We start from the raw sequence: 14,998 nt of genomic DNA on the forward strand, positions 1-14,998 counted from the left end.
GATAACAAGATGGGAACAGATGGTGAAAATATTGGAGACAATATTCTTGTTTTTATGAGCATGATTTTCTAAAGAAAATATAAGGATTGAAGCAAGTAAGAAGATAGGTTTAGGAGTATATAGAAGTATATTTTCGAACCCTTACCAAAAAAGATCATTCTAAAGCCAAAAAAGAGAATGTTGTATGTTACATAAATGGCTTAACACCAAGTGTTAGAGAAGAGTGGATAATGGTAAGAATTGTCTACTATTGAAAATGCATATCAATTTTCTTTGAAGGTATAAGAAAAATTGAACAAGAAATTTGAGAGAGAACAAAATGGATGAGGTCGTGAAAGCCCAGTGAACGGTATCATGGAGGCCAAAATGAAAATCATAAGAATGGTGACTCTAGTGGCAATTAGAATCAAAGGGGGATAATTCTAATCATCGCCACTATCAAAATAATAGAGAGCAAAGAGGAAGAGGAGAGGACAAGGCCTAGGAAGAGGAGGTTTATGTGCAACATTTTTCTAATATTGAGGACATAGAGCTTATGAGTATCCCCAACATTAGGGGAGGGAAACTAGAAGACATAATGTAAAGCGTGAGTTGCACATATAGATAAATATGTTGCGTCATCAAATTCTAAAAATGTTGAAAGAGAGGTGTTTGTTACTGAAAGAGCCTTGTTGGATGATGAGAAGGAACTTAAGCAAATGAAGAATTCATTTTGCAAAAAATGTAAGTGTAATGTAAATGCAATGTTATTATTAATGGAGGTAATAGTAATAAGCTTCTTTCAGAGGAAATAATTAATATATTAAAGTTCAAGAGAAGGGAGCATCTTAATCTCAGTCATAGAGTTCGGTTGCAGAAGGATCACAAGGCTTTGGTTAGTGAACAATGTTTGGTAAAATTCAAAATTGGAAACTATGATGATGAGGTGTTATTGGATGTTTTTCATCTATTGTTAGGGAGACAATGATAATTTGATCGTCATACCATTTATGTTGGGTACAAAAATGCCTATTCTTTGACAAAAGATGGATTCAACACAAGTTGATCTCATTTAAGGAACTAGAGAAAAAGATAAGTAGAAATGTAAGAGTATGTCTAGTTGATAGAAGGAAGTTTCTACAAGACATGAAGTTGGAGCATATTTATTTTTCTTTAATTCCAAAAGTTGATAAAGAGGAAGTAGAAGATGTACCTATGGCAGTTGAAAATTTGTTAGATGAACTTCAAGATATTGTAGTGATAATATATCTAATTGATTGCCACCAATAAGAAAGATTACTTATTAATTGGACTTCATTCCTAAAGCTAGTTTATCAAATAAGGCATTCTATAGGATAACTAGAACATAGAGCAAAGAGATAAACAAGTAGGTACAAGATTTGTTGCAACGAGGTTCATTCGAGAGTGTTTGCGTCCTTGTACAATACCAACAATACAAGCACTAGAGAAAAATGTAGAACAGAGTATGTGTATAGATTCTTGAGCAATCAATAAGATTACTATCATGTAAGTGATTGTTAGAGTGGAGTTGAGTACTTCACAAAGATAGATATGAAGAGTGGATAACACCAAATCTAGATTAGAGATGGAGAAGAATGTAAACAAACCTTCAGAAGAAAGGAGGGCTTGTATGAGTAGTTAGTGGTGCCCTTTAGGATAACCAATGCACCAAGCACATTCATGTGACTCATGGATGAGGTATTGAAAGAATTTATTAGTAAGTTTGTTATAGTGTACTTGATGATGTTTTGATTTTCGGTAAGCTATTAGAAGAGCATATAATGCTTATATGTAGGGTATTTGGGAAGTTAAGAGAATAAAAGTAGTTGCTTAACCTGAAGAATTACAATTTTATGGAGTTTGTGTACCTAGGATATGGTGCTTCAGTAAATGGTCTTAAAATGGACACTAATAAAAAGTAAAGGTTATCTCCAAATGGCCTACTCCAAAGAGTGCTACTAAAGTAATATTTTCTCCTAGTTTGGCTAGTTTTTAAAGAAAGTTTGTCAAATAACTCAATGGTATTTGTGGACCCCTAACTAAGACAATGAGAAGGAAATAGAAAAGAGTTTAAGTGGACAACAGAAGCATCAAAGAGTTTTGATTTATTGAATAAAACAAAGTTGCAGAGCAACATGTTTTGGAACTCCCAAATTTTAATAAGATATTTTGTAAAGTTTCATACCAGATTTCAAATTAGAGGCTGACTGATGCACAACTTTTGATCGCATATATGAACATTGATGTCAAGGAATAGATTTGCTCCAGAATTTGCATATCTTAGTACAGAAATAACAAAGACAATAAAATGTTCTTGAACTTGAAATGTAAATCAATCCTTTGATGCACTTGCATTAATTGATCTTGATGCCTTGTTATGTCGAGCAGATCAATTATACATATAACACGGAGGGGTGTGAGGGTGAATGGTCATGTCTCTGAATCGAGACATGAAAATTCACCATCACAGCAATTCGGTGTTACTTTATCATACCCTATTTATATAGACTTTAATCATGTATTACCAATCATTATGAACTGCAGCCTAATATAATATAGATCGATAATGATATTAAATCAAATAAATCAAAATAAGTTTTGATCATGTCTAAAATGAGCTCTCAAACTCTGTGTGTGTGTGTGTGTGTGTGTGTGTGTGTGTGTGTGTGTGTGTGTGTGTGTGTGTGTGTGTGTGTGTGTGCGTGTGTGTGTGTGTGTGTGTGTGTTCATCGGTGTCAACTATGCAAAGTTTTATATACTTCTATTATATGTGTGTGTGTGTGTGCGCGCGCGTGTGTGCATCATACTAGTATAAATATGTATATAATCCGAATCACAATTATTGTTAGACCAAAGCTACATGTTTTAACACTCCCTCTTAGCTAGGGAAGACAAAGTGAATATATATATAAAAGTTCCCCTCATTTAAAAGGTGATATCATCTAGATATAATTAAGAAAATCAAGTCTCATGATATTCTTTCCAGTTATGGTGTGTACACATATCTCAAGTCTCATGATATCTACCATAAGAGAACATGGTATATCCATAGATATGATGTCGCATAATATCTGCCATCAGTTTGAACAAATTGATCTTCAACAGATCGTGTCACATGATCTCTATCAACATGCTCTTTTAACTATCATGATTTGTCTATGAATATCAAGTGATACAATATTCATCATGATAGTAATCTAATAATTATAGAGTCATCACCTTATAGTATTAGAATTGACATTTCATTCTAAAAGAGTGTCACCTTTTGATAATGTACATAGGGTAGGCCCATAAATCAGAGTCACACATATGACAAAAGAGTTTACACTTCAAACATCTTTATTAAAATTAATACAAATTTGCAAAGTTGAGACTCAATCGCATAAACTTACATTTCAACCAAACCAAGTTTATTTCTAAAATGATCAACCTTCACTTTAGGAAGTGCCTTGGTGAGAATGTTAGTTGTTAGATCACTTGTATTAATATATTCCAACTGAATAGCTCTTCTTTCCACCATGTCTCTTATGTAGTTGTACGAAATTTCTATATGCTTGGATCTATCATGAAATACCAGATTCACATATGACTTGATACAACTTTGATTATCACAGTGAATAGTGGTAGGTTTCATAGGCTCACAGAATAAGTTAGAAAGCAATTTTCAAAGCCACACTACTTCTCTAACCCCCATTACTGCTAGAATATACTCTACCTTAGTAGAACTTTGAGCAACTAAAGCTTGCTTTCTATAGATCCATGAGATCATAGTTGAACCTAAGCTGAAACAACATCCTAATGTGCTCTTCTGGTCTTTTACACTTCTAACCCAATTAGAATTGGTATATCCACATAACTCCAAGTTGGTATTCTCATATTTAAGTCCATACCCAATAGTGTCTTGAAGATACCTTAATATATGCTTCAAAGCAACAAGATGAACTTCACTATGTCCACACATGAGCTGACTTAATGCATTCACAGCATAGCAGATATCAGGTTGACAATTCACAAGATACATCAGAGACCCAACTATCTATCTATATAAAGTGGGATCAACTAGTCTAGATCCAGCACTTGCTTCATTTAGCTTATGTGAGTTGGTTTCTATAAGTGTTGACATAGGTCAAAAGTTCTAAATTCCAAATCTTTTTAGAATATCGACAGTATACTTATTTTGATGTAGAAAGATATTCCCAGACTTTTGATGAACTTCCAATCCAAGGACGTAATGAAGAATCCCTAAGTCCTTCATTTTAGATTCAAAAGTCAATTATTTCTTACACTGACTAATGAGATCGTCTTCTCATGCAATCAAAAGGTCATCAACATAAAGGATTAGAATCTAAATAACACCTTTAATTACTTTAAAGTAAAGATTTGGATTACCAACATTCTTGACGAATCCAAGGCTTAGAAGATATTTATCAATTCTTTTGTACCAGGCTCAAGGAGTCTATTTGAGTCCATATAGATCCCTTTTCAATTTACATACAAATGAAGCAGCATCATGAGTCACAAATCCTTCTGGTTGTTCCAAGTATACTTCTTCCTCAATCGTTCCATTTAGAAAAGCAGTTTTCACATCCATTTGATGAATTTTCCAACCTTTAGTTGTTGCAATGGCTAATACAATTCTAACTGAGGTATACCTGACAACTGGTGCAAAAGTTTCTTCAAAGTTGACTCCTACCTTTTGAGAAAATCCTCTAGCCATAAAACGAGCTTTATGTTTTTCCATTCTACCATCTGCACCATACTTAACTTTAAAGAGCCATTTTGAAGAAACAATAGATTTTCCTTTAGGTCTAGAAACTATATCCCAAACATCATTTTTTAGTATCAATTGATATTCTTCCACCATTACATCTTTCCAAGTTTGATGTTTAAGTGTTTTTGAAGCTTTAGAAGGTTCAGAGTTTGGACTCACATATGAATGCATTGTATGTTAATTTTTGAGGTCTTTTAATTTCTCTGAATGTCCTTGAAGGTGTTGCAAATCCATCTCCTTCATGTATAATTTTCCTTGCCCAAAATGGCTTCTTACAGTTATTATCAAGACTCTCTTCTTGAGTCTCGGGAAGGATCTCAATTTCATTTTAAGTCTCTTCAAGGTACTCCCTTTGAATCTCAAGAGCAGGAGCCTCTTATAAGGAACAGGATAAGTCATGCATATCTAGTTCATCTGAAATTTTGCCTCTTTTGAAAGCAATGTCTTCTTCAAAGATGACATCTCTAGTAAGTTCTATTTGTTTTCGTCCAGGTATATGGATTTTGTACCCTTTCACTGTTTCACTAAAACCAATAAGAATTCATTTTCTTCCAATAGGTTCTAACTTTTTCTTCTCTTACAAAATATTCCAATTTGTTTTCTTTTAATAGCATCATTATATGAAGTTTCTAGTATTCAAATTTATCAACACTTGTAAGGTGGTGTTTGAATCTTAACATGTTTGTCATCTTGAAGAGTAATGAAAGATTGCAATTTAATGTGAAATCTGATCTCTTAAACTTAATAGACTTAACACGAGTCTCAATCATGTACAACCGATCATTATGAGCTACAGCCCAATATAATATATATCGATAGTCATCTTAAATCAAAGGAATCATAATAATGTTCGATCATGTCTGAAATGAGATCCCAAACTATATATATATATATATGTTCATCAATATCAACTGTGAATGTAGAAACATAAGATGTGTGTGTGCATGTGTGCTTGTGTGTGTGCATCATACTGGTATACATATATACATATGTATATATATCTTGATCACAGTTATTGTCAAACCGAACCTACATGCTTTAACATATTTCAAGTAGAGCTAGAGATAATGCAATGGAATTGTTTTGAGTTAAGAACGTAAATGAAAGATCCTTGATGGATCTCTTCCATTGATCTGCGATAATTTTATATTTTTAAATTTGTTTTCCCTGTTTATTAAAATTTTCTAACAAAGCTAGAGAGAAGTTGCAGAAGGGTTTGATTGTTTTACATTTATGATGATTTTTCAATAAGTATAACAGAAGTACAATAACATGAACCAATTCTGAAAATGTATTCCAAATACATTTAAAGCAAAGTCGCTTCAAGCAATTTTTCTTTTTTTGAATATATGCCTAATATGTAACCAGATGAAGATTTACAACAATATCCAAACGATTACGACCAAGAATAAAGGCAACCTAAAGGCGTGAAGGTGAAATATGAGCCCAGAAGGAAGCTATGGCCAGAATCCAACTCTCAAATGTTGTACATGGAAAAGTAGAAGGCTACCAGGCACGGCCGTATAGCTACAAAGTGTCCACACGTGGGTAAACTACCCAAACCTCAGCTAAAACTCTGACTCGGTACTGCGTTCCCCAGAAGAAACAATGCACAATCTCCAAAATGCTTCTGACTGCAAGAATCCAAACCATTGTGTTGGGGGCTACGTCCCAAACAGGCAAAGCAAGTGGATTTGGCGTCCCAAATGCTAAAAGCTCAATCAGAGCCCAACACACAAATCCAAGATGTAATATGTCAATAATGCCTTTGAACTTTGTCTTTACCTCCTTATAACCCACCAAACTTAGCTCGAACCCTAAAAGTGTCCCCATGTGGTGTTGGGTTATAAAATAATATATTTCTCATTTTTAAAGTGGTCAAGTATCCAGAAAATGACTTTTTTCCCAATAGAAAGAAATCCGTTCACCAAAATGCTCCAACTCAAAAGAGGAATATTTTAAAAAGTTCAAGACCTTTCCAATGAGCTATTACACCAAGGAATATTCACCTAGATGAGGCCAAAAAACCCCTTATTACTCCAAAATGGTTATAACTTAACCTTATTTAAATTATTAAAATGCTAACTTAGGAGAATATTTAAATATATTAAAATATTTCTCAAATAGCAAACTGATAGCCAAAACACCTCTACAAGGTGAAACTGAACTCATCACCTCATGTGACTGATGTTGGATAATCTGAAATAACTGACAATCTCATCCCTCAAAATTAGGGATACTCCTAAAAAATAGGAATGTCTCTGAATCTCCCAAAACTGAAACCATAGAATGATCTCGTAGAGACTCAAGAATGTAACCCATCTCCACCTCTTAAAATGTAGGAAACTCCTCCTGCAATTAAGGAATTACTCTCAACTACTCTCCTACTGTCTAAAACTCCAAATCCGAACACTGTATAGCCTAACTAAGTCACTAAACACCACTGTCAGCCTACGAGACTCTAATGATAAGCCAACTCTATCGTCTCTAATGTCCACTCTAGAAAGGGGACATGACAATAGTCCCTTCTCAGAGATTTCTTGTCCACAAGCAATGAACAAACTCATGTTGCGCCACTTTGATATACACTCCTGGGTGTGTGATATGAAGCAACACATCAAGGATCACCCAATCAAATGCACTGCATAGGATAATACGAGGATCCCACACTGGATGAGAGTGTTCCCACAACCAAGGTGGTAACATAATGGAATCCCTGTGAGACAAGGCGTCAAACAAAACAACACCTGAATTCCAACACCATCTGAACCAGCACCCATCCATCAGGTATAAACAAGGATAACTGGAAACCTATATCATGCCATATCTCTCCACAACCACTGTGATACCACCACGAAAGTAATAATCGTCCAAAGCATCATGTCTGCTAATACCCACATCATCCTATAACCATGATCCCAAATGAAGTCCCTGTGATATAGATGTGATAGCCCATGTCGAAAATTGCTTGACATAATGTTGGATCGTTTGCTAGTCCCAACAACCAATCCTCCCAAACTGTTGAGTCAGGTGCCTACAGTCAATAACTCTATCCTCTGAAGATGGAAGCACACTATCGCAACACGGATAGTATAAGTCCTGCTTCAACATCCCCATAGCCTTATAAAGAGCATGGAAATCTACTATGAAAAATCCTCCACTATCCTGCTCATCAGTCATAAGAGCACTCCAACTGAGTGTAGATAACATCTGTCAAGGACATCAAAGTGCTCAACCACTATGTCTACCCTCCTGTCATCAACCTTGAGTTGTCTAATCAAGCGATGACGAGACTGAAAATGATAGTTCTTAGACATGTGTACTACCTCTGAATCTGCGCTATGGTAGAATACTGTGTCGAAGTCATGTACATCATTGTAAGGAGTATCCAATATGCATTCACTAATGCATGTATTCTCATTTATAGTACTACAACTTTGTACCTCTAAGACCACCTCCTTTGTCAATGATGAAATTGTTGTCACCACACTATGCTCACTCTCATCAGCTCCCCATGTGTCTGCACATTCAACTGAATCACGATCTTGGAATTTAGTGTCACTATGAGTACACACTACTCTGATTTCTAGGGTATGGTCTAAGAGATCAGACTCATCATGAAAGAAGTCTCATCACCCAATGCCTCTAAAATACCTATATCCAGATTACTCTCTTGTGCAAACTCACCAAAATAATCCAAACCCTCTGTATTACTTGTTGTTCCATCCAAATCAACGCTGGCCTCTTCTTTCGTTGGAAGAAATAAAGATATAATGGATGATTCTCTTTGTTTCCTTGCATCATCTATCTAATTATGGCATTCTTTGACTCTTTGAAGACGTTGTCTTCCTTGGGCAGCAAGTATCTTTGCTTGCATAGCTCTATCTAACCAATATTTATTCAACCTTTGATAATGTTTTATATCATATACCCCAAAGTACACAAAATCAAGCTTATGATGACTTGTACAATTCTCATCATCACATCCCATGCTTGCACCATGTGTACCCTCAAATATAGAATACAAATCATTGTTCTCTTCTTGACCAAAGGATGCCACATCCTGAGGTAACGAAGTTGTGTCACTGTTGTTATGAACTTCAGAATTATTATGATGTGTTCTAGTTATATTTTTGACCCCTTTAAGTGCATTGTCATAGAAAGCCTCATGGCCACCACTTGCATACGGGCCTTCATGACTATTCCCAAGAGAAAATGTTACCATATTACAAGGAGGGTGTAAGCTATCGCTGCCCCAAATCAGAGTTGTGGGAGCCTCCTCCATGCTTCCATTCCAATCATCAAACAACACCCCATCTTGATTCTTCACATGCTTAGATAGAAGTGGCTCAAAGAAGTCTTCAACTTGGCTTCTATGAGATTCAAAAGTAGACTGCCTGTGTACTAAACTTGTCATCCCATTCCTAAGTTGAATACCATCATCAACATCATTACCTCCATTTAAAATAAATGTTACCTCATGATTTGACCTGTTGTTGCAAATTTTAGAATAGGCCTCACACCTTAGTGTCATATTTCCAACATCTCTAATGGTTTGTCCCCTGATTGTAATCTCTTCCATTTTGTGACCAATACCTTCTTTGTTATCATTTAATATTTCTTTCTCTTTTTGTTGCTGAAAGGAGCTTGTAGATACCCAGTGATCATATGCTTCAGGTACACCCATAAATTTTGTAAAGGAAAGGAGGTTGCGTATCTCCTTAGGAAGAGAACAATACTAATGGTAGCTGCTCATAACTGCAACATTGAATGTCTTGGCAAGAGGCATTTTACTTGTGCTTGTTAACAAAGATGAAACCTTAGAGCACCTATTTTTATTTCTAGCCATGGTATTAGCCTGTAACTGAACTGATTTTATCAGGCTAGCAAGTTCTAGGCACTGATACCACTGAAAGATCCCAGATGGATCTCTTCCGTTGATCTGCTGTAATTTTATATTTTAAAATTTGTTTTCCCTGTTTATTAAAATTTTCTAGCAAAGCTAGACAAAAGTTGCAGAAGGGTTTGATTGTTTTATATTTATGATGATTTTTCAATAAGTAATAACAAAAGTACAATAACATGAACTAGTTCTGAAAATGTATTCCAAATACATTTAAAGCAAAGTCGCTTCAAGCAGATTTATTTTGAATATATGCCTAATATGTGACCAGATGAAGATTTACAATAATATCTAGATGATTACAACCAAGAATAAAGCCAACTTGAAGACGTGAAGGTGAAATATGAGCCCAAAAGGAAGCTACGGCCAGAATCCAACTCTCAAATGGTGTACGTGAAAAAGTAGATGGCTACCAAGCATGGCCGTACAACTACAAAGTGCCCACACGTGGGTAAACTACCCAAACCCCAGCTAAAACTCTGACTCAGTACTGTGTTCCCCAGAAGAAACAATGCACAATCTCCAAGATGCTTCTAACTACAAGAATCCAAAGCATTGTTTTGGGAGCTACGTCCCAAACATGCAAAGCAAGTGGATTTGGAGTCCCAAATGCTAAAAGCTCAATCAGAGCCCAAAACACAAATCCAAGATATAATATGTCAATAATGCCTTCGAATTTTGTCTTTACCTCCTTATAACCCAACAAACTTAGCTCAAACCCTAAAAGTGTCCCCATGTGGCGTTGGGTTATAAAATAATATATTTCTCATTTTTAAAGTGGTCAAGTATCCAAAAAATGACCTTTTTCCCAATAGAAGGAAATATGTTCACCATAATGCTCTAAGTCAAAGAGAAATATTTAGAAAAATTCAAGACATTTCCAAGGAGCTATTACACAAAGGGATATTCACCCAAATGAGGCCAAAAAAACCCTTATTACTCCAAAATGGCTATAACTTAGCCTTATTTAAATTATTAAAATGCTAACTTAGGAGAATATTTAAATATATTTAAATATTTTCCAAATAGCAAACTGATAGCCAAAACACCTCTACAAAGTGAAACTGAACTCATCACCTCCTCGAACTGATGCCAGATAATCTGAAATAACTGACAATCTCATCCCTCAAAATTAGGGATACTCCTAAAAAATAGAAATGTCTCTGAATCTCCCGAAACTGAAACCATAGAATGATCTCGTAGAGACTCAAGAATGTAACCCATCTCCACCTCTAAAATGTAGGAAACTCCTCCTACAATTAAGGAACTACTCTCAACTGCTCTCCTACTATCTAAAACTCCAAATTTGGACAACTCCTTCAGCTTCCTTAGCAATAGGTCATACTTCCAATATTGCTCCAATCTGGTTGATAGGTTGCTTCGCACAAATCGTCCAATCCATTGAGTTGATTGTTTTTTATTAAGTAGGCGGGGAGAGGGCCTTGATCCCACACAGAGTCACATTACAACATTACAGCACAATGAAGACCAGTAACAGCAATAGGCTAGACTGCCTGAAGACTAACCAAGCTACTTCAAAAAACATAAAAAAACAACAAAAAGGAGATTCCAGCTATACAAACCATAGTCTGAAAATCACGCATTAGTCAAAGAGGGGTAAATGTAATCACCTAAAAATGGTCATCTAGACTATTAGCCCCCTTCTCAGCATTTTGGCTAAATTAGTTTAATCATTTACCTAGACCAAATTGCTAATAATCAATTTATTTGATTATAACCTATAGTTTGACTATGCTATCCTAAGTTCATTATTTGATTAAAAGAACATGTCCCCTTTTAATTAAATAAAAGACCCCATTCTTCTAACCCACTTAAAGTGCACACATAAAGTCTTTTTTCTATTTTGCAATTAAAAGAAAAGGCTTTGTGACTTTTGTCTTATATGACAAGTCAACTTATATTCTATTGGTTGATTTGTGTGTGCACATGGATCACTCCTATTTTCGAATTCCACCGTTGATCATCCACCATCTTCATCTTGATCTCCACCGTCCATACATCTTTAAAAGGGAGAGAGCTTTTCCCCTCAATGAATCCATCTTTTGAACATTGTTATGCTGCAGGTTTTCTAACAGTTTTTCTTTGGAGCTTTGTGGAGAACTTCTCTTCCTTGTCTACATTCTCTCATCCATGGCATTTTAGCTTAGATTCATGTTGCATGTTAGTTTAGCTTCTATTTTGCAATAATCTCTCACATAGCTTAATATTTGGATTGTAACACTCTCATTCATATTCTAGCATAGCTGCATTTTGCATTATCATCCTAGTTTAATCTTTAGTTGCATTGCATTCTTGAGGAACTCCTTGGGACATTTGCATTCTTGCATCTTGTCTTTGGAACCTCCCATTGCATGGTTTACTAGCAAGAAGAGTATCTCTAAGGCTCATCTGAGAGCTTTCTTATTCTTGAAATATACTCTCTTGCACTCCATGGATAGGGAGCTCTAAGCCGGCATCCGAACATTCCAATCTCATGGAATCGTTTGGATAGAAGGGTTTAGAGTGGGACACTTTCGAGTGTACATTTTTGGCGCCCACCGTGGGGCTTGAATCAAATTTTCAGCTCCATTTGCTTTCATTTCTTATTTCTGGTTTTTTACAGCAGCATATTGAGTCTAATCAAATGCTTTTGTAGAATTTTCACTTTGGTTTTAAGGCCAAGCCATAAGTAAATTGGTTTGAAGGCCAAAAACTTAGTTGGTTTAAAGATTTGATCATATATTTTAAACCGCTTAGAATTTGGTTCTGAAATTTTGTTTGCAGGTTGGGTATATGCTCAAAATGTCTCAGTCCAATTTTTAGAGCATTTTGACGTGATTTTCGGAAGTTATGATATTTTCTTTATTTTTCATAAAAAGCCGTTTTTGATCGCAAATCAGCGCATTTTTTGGAAAAACTTACATTTTCAGAAATATTTTTGAATTCTAATGGGGGTTCTTTCTTTGTGTTTTGAATTTTGAGATCGTATTAAGGATAAAAAATTCGATTTGATAAATTTGGCCTGTTTTGACAAAATCAATCTCTAGGGAGCAAATGAAGAGATTTTTTAAAATTTCTTGCATTTTTGGAAAGCTCTCTGATTTTTAACAGGGGTCTCTTTTTTTCATTTTCATTTTTGGATACGAAATCATAGCAAAAAAGTCCAATCTTGTTGACTAGGTCAAAACCAAAGAGTAAAAATGAAAGCATTTGTGATTAACTTGCACTTTCTTTGCATGTACTTGGTTGGAGGATAAATTAGATTTTTGAAGCAACTCACCACTTTTTATTGCAGATTTTTATGTTATTTCACACTAACTTTTGTTGCTAACAAGTTGTGATTACAGGTTGCCATCCTTATGAAAAATAAAAATGAAACATTGCATAAAAAGAACGCATGTCAAAGCTTCAAATGCGCAAGGGCTACTAACATTGTTTGTAGGGCTGCCCAAAGCATAAAAACCCAAAATTTCTTGCTTTTTAGTTTTCATGTGTGGCATATACTAGTTGTTTATTTTTAGGCACATTAAAACTTACAATTGGGCTCTTTTAGTGATAGGAGAGTATGCTCTTCACCCTTGTGGTGAATCAGAAATCTTGACTTACCATTTGGTTTCAAGAGTAAGAGGCAATTGAATCTTCTTGGCGTGTTTGGGAGAAAACAATTGGAATAGGAGAGTATGCTCTTCACCCTTGTGGTGAATCAAAAATCTTGACTTTCGAAAGTTGATCCACTCTTTGTGTAGTTAGAATCCTTTAGAGGGCCTGCTCTCGGACAACCTGAGAGGAACGACCCAAGTGGGAACAAGCCGATTACCTGGCTCTTCCAACCCACTATAAACTCAAGGCTATCAAGGACACAAAACCTTGGTAGACGTAGTGTTTATCTTCGTCTAGTGTGATCGCTTATGGGATTTCGACCATAGGGAGATCACTAGGCAAGAATGCTTAAGGTACTCTTGTGATCGCGAGATCGGTTACTCATCGCAAGGTGAGGTGTCCCGTAATTGGGAGCAAGAGGAACACTATGAACGGAAGCCCTATCTAAACACCCTAAGTTAGTAACTACCCTTTTTAGCCGCTCAACTTCTTGGTGCAAGGACCGATCCTAGTGGATTACCCGGATCACCCCAAGATTTACACTCACCATATGTGTTCCCTTGGATATGCTTATGGCATTTTCATGACAAAGCCAATATCTCTTGTGGGCAACCACTTGGTGTGAGGCAAAGGAGCATCAAGCGTGGGCCAAGTTGTTGAGTAATGAACCATGACTTCTAGGTAGATATTACTTGATGTGTTCTCGAATGTGGTATACCTGTGGAAATCTTTGGAACATACACATGATGATAGTTATACGGCTTTCTTTTAAGACCTCACATATGCTTGTATCATGCAAGGTTGCTTTGTCCCTTGCTTGATTGTTTGAAGACTACTCCATGTGTCACTATCTTACTTGGAAAGAAATTTCTTTTGAACATCAAACTTGTTATGCTATCAACTATTGTCAAACTTTATCAACCAAGTCAAAACATCAAATGCAAATATTTTCTTGTGTTGCTTGCTAAGGGGAATCTCATCATTTGACTTTGATTTGCTATGTCTCTAGTTCTTGAACATGCTTAAAATGGTTCTTTGGTCTTAGTGCTCTTGGTCTTTTTGTCTTCATGGTCTATGCATGCTTGCTAGTTATTCTTTTGCTAAAATGGTTACCTTGATTTCTTGACTACACTCTTGGGTTGGGAAAGTTGTTCACTTGTCACCCCGCTTGCTCTATCTATTTGGCTATTTGGGCATCTTGCCTAGCTATTGACTTAAGTCATTCATGTCGTAAGTTTCTTGGACATATTGTTTGACAAGTCACTTTAATCTCTCTCTACTATCTTGGCAAGTGAACACTCTACCTCCTATAGTTTCAACATCAAGTTATCCTCTAGGCTCTTTTATGCTTGGCTTTGCATCTAAAACTATGAGATCTAAACCTTGTGCTACCAAACTTCAACAAAATCTAGATGATCATGATATCGTCCATGTCACTAAAGAGTTTCAAGATCTATATGTGCAATACAAAGAACTAGAAGAGACAAATGATCTTTCTTACCTTCATTTCTCTAAGCGCATGACAAAAATGAAGTCTAAACTTGAGAAAAGGTTAGAGGAGAAGATTGCATCATTACATGAATCTTCCTTAAGGTCTTTACATGCATGTGAGTCACCTTCTTTGAGGTCATCCTCTTCTTCTAAGTCTACATGCTCTACTTCAAGACATCAAATGTCTTCATCTTCTAGATCTAAAGACCTCTTTCGAGGACAAGCAAGTGATA

Source organism: Cupressus sempervirens, chromosome 3 (assembly GCF_028749045.1).
Source record: "Cupressus sempervirens isolate cs-2001-9-10 chromosome 3, ASM2874904v1, whole genome shotgun sequence".
NCBI classification, from domain to species: Eukaryota; Viridiplantae; Streptophyta; class Pinopsida; order Cupressales; family Cupressaceae; genus Cupressus; species Cupressus sempervirens.